Here is a 3,778-nt window from a genome sequence, read left to right on the forward strand (position 1 = left end):
TCACCTTTTAGATATATGCATGACTAATTTTGTAAATCTATAAAATGTGGGAAGAAGAAAGAGAAGAGAAGCAAAACATACCCATACATATACATGTCCTTATCAATCTTTTTCCTACACCATCGACAAGCATGTAGGAATCCCTCTGGCAATGTTGGTGATGTCCTTTTGGTCGGAGCATCGAAGGCTGGAAAACCCAGTGAGAATAATCGTTGACCTAGTGGCGTGTTAACAAAGTTTGAGGTTGGTTTTGCAATGATTCTTTGATCATTATTCACGTGAGCAGCATTTGCATCTGAAGACAGATCATCTAGGCAAATGGTTGACTGTGACTTGTAAAATCGACGACGTTTGGGGCCGTTCTCCATTAGAGTTTAGAGTTGAAGGTAGATCGTGAGGAGTCCTCAATGAAGGAAGAGTTGGGTGTTTGTGATGATAAATCTATGTGTTTTCAGCATGGTATTTATAAACTCAATTGATTCCATTTCTTTTTAGATTTTCAACAAATATTATCATTAATGTCAGATTGACCTACGCGGTGCAAATAATATTTAATATTGTAAAACTTTTCAAATTTAATTTTTATTTCAATATTAGTATGCATTTGGTTTTTTTCTAAGTAAAATTAAATATTCTTATATTTAATCAAATTAAATAAATTATTAAACTTAAACTTTTGAAATTAAAGTATATTAAAATGCACAAGTCAAATAAAAAGAATATTTATTGAGTTAAATTAATTTTTAAATAAAAGTATTAATTATGGTATTCTCATATCATTTTTTATTTTTTTTTATTTTTTCAAAAAAAAAATCATATTTTTTTGAATAAGCCAAACTAGCTTATCAAAATTAGCATTGCAGAGAATCGAAGACCTTGAGAGAAACATACTCTAAGGTCCTAAGAACGCCACGAGGCCAACCCAAGTGGACTTCTCATATCAATTATGTGAGTGAGTGAAAATAGAGGAACCAAAATTATAATAAAGCCTAAAATCAATTACATTGAAATAGAATAATCTACAATTTATCTTAGTTAATTTATTTTTAAAATAATATTAAATTGTTTCTACATAAATAAGTATATTTTTTTAGAGGGCATAATACGTATATATTTACTCTTTTGCTTGATAATTATTTTAATTAAAAAATTGTAATAATTAACTTCCTTTTAATCATTCAAAAAAAATATTCCTTTTAAAAAATTATAATTAATTCAATTTCTAAATATGTGTGTATTAAATTTTAAAAGAATTATAAGTTTGTGCATGAACCAAATTAAAAAAAAAACAAACATAAATTTAATAATATTATACCATCTCTTTTTTTTCACCCCGTCTTCTTTTGAGGAAAATATTAATAATATTATTTTATTTAACGAGTACATATTAAATTTTAAAAGAATAATAAGTTTGTGCATGAACCAAATTAAAAAAAATAATAAGAATAATATACTATATTCATTCACAAAATAATAATAACAATAATAATAATATGTCATATGAGAAGGTGTATTTGCTTAAATGAGAACATATTAAGTTTTAAAAGAAAAATAAGATTGTGCATGAACCAAATTAAAATATAGAATTATTAATATATATTCAAAATATATAATCTATACTATATATAAAGAAAATAGTCTTTTCAAAATTACCGTCAACTTTCAACACAAATAACACATATAACAAATAGATATGAGTAAATTTAAATATTAAAATAAAATGGTAACAAACACAATATGAGAATATATATGTCCAATTTTTTCCTTTATCCTTTAAAAAGTGTAACAATGTAACAAACTGGATGAATATATCTCTACTTTCTTTTTCATTATCCCAATTATACTCTTAAACAACTTTTTATATACTAAAGATTGTTGTTGGTGGTGTCATTAAAAATAAAATAAAAATTTAGATTATATTTTTTTCTTATATTGTTGGTGTCATTGAAATAGATAATCATGGGTAGTTTGATTTTTTATAATTTGAAAGCAAAAATCATTTATATTTTTACTTTTAATCAAAATCAAAATAATAAAAAAAAACATCGTTCATAATTTTCAAACATTAACGCAATAAAAAGAACAAAAAGAAGGGCACGTGAGTACCCGTCTTTTCGCTAATATAGGATAATACGAACAAATAAACGTGTTGGTAGTTGATCCATTCACCAACTTAGAACCCTTATTGATCTCTACAATGTCTATTCTTCATTTTATTATTTTTTTTAATTTACTTTCACGTCTGTACGCGAGTTCACTGAGATATGCATGTGAGGAGTGTTTGTTTGGTTATGACTGATTAAGGATGGTCCACCTTATTTGGTTTTACCACGATGTATTCTCGATATAGGTTGTACATGGGTCATGTCTAATGCCCTAGTCTTTGTATCTCTTTTTTATTTGATCTATTTATCCTTTATGCCTAAAAAAAATTGTTACTTGCAAAGTTGAAGCCTAAAAAAATTAAGATAATTATGATTCAAAACATATAGATTATTAATATCAAATCTAAAAACATATTTTAATTCAAAACGACTTAGACCAATGATCATTATATTTTTTAAATGAAAAATGTATTGTTGTAACAAATCATATATTTTTGAAAATAAATCTAAGCATATAATTCTATCTAGGTCTTTCTTGTAACACTATTTGAAAAGAAGAGATATTGTGTCAAGTGGATGAAGTGTTAGCCTAGTGATAAGTTTGGTCCTACAGTGTCAATGGATAGTTAATCATAATAGTGGATTTTTATTTTTTATTTATTTTTAAATAGCAATGAGGTCTAGCATTCTAACTTGCTAATTTTAAAATTGTAAATTAAGTTAAGTTTTTTTTTTTTTTTTTAACATCAAATCAAGTTTAGTTAGATTTTTTTGAAGGATCAAGTTAAGTTAGATTGCCACTAAAATTAAAATGCATATTCGCGAAATAACTTACATGTTTCACCGCATGTGTAAAGATAGATTGTCACTAAAATTTTAGTCAAAAGCAATTATTATCTTTAAATTTATTAGGGTTTAATAAGTTTTTAATCCCTATAAATATATGAAATTTGATTTTTAATAGCAAACAATGATCCTTCAAATATTTTTTATCAGGATTTTTAATACTTATTTTTAAGACAACTAATTTGCACCTTTCAGATTTTTGAATTAGTTTTTTAAAAACATGATTAAAATATTATAAGAACTTTTTCCAATTTTTTTAACAATGCATGAATTGAATATGAAATTTTAAGCATAAAAAACTTACAAACTCGTAGTTTTTTCATCTCTTGCTAAAAAATCCTAAACTTTTGCAAGGGATATTCCTATAATGTATTAAACATGTCTACAAAAAATAATTTAAAATTTTAAAAGATACACATGAGTTGATTTTGAAAACAGAAACAAAAAATATTGATAGAAAATTTGTCTGCAATCATTTTTTGAAAAATTTTTCGAGAAACTAAAAACAAAATTTGATATATTCTTAGCAATCAAAAACTTATTTAATTCAATTTAGTATGTAATTTCAAGGCTTAAATGTTCTTTTAGTCTCTTAAGTATTTAATTGGTATCGCTTTGGTCCCTTAACTAAAAAAAAAATTGTTTGAGTACTTTAAGTTTTTTTTTAGTCTCGTTTTAGTCCCTTCTGTTAGGTTTCCGTTAGGTTTAATAAAAAACGTTAAGTGTGGATGTAACACCCCGTTTTCCAACTTAAAAATTTCATAAACATTTATCAGAGTAAACAACATATAACGGAATGCTACACTTCTAAAATCGTAAAACAGATA

The sequence above is a fragment of the Medicago truncatula genome, chromosome 5, assembly GCF_003473485.1.
Source record: "Medicago truncatula cultivar Jemalong A17 chromosome 5, MtrunA17r5.0-ANR, whole genome shotgun sequence".
Taxonomy (NCBI): domain Eukaryota; kingdom Viridiplantae; phylum Streptophyta; class Magnoliopsida; order Fabales; family Fabaceae; genus Medicago; species Medicago truncatula.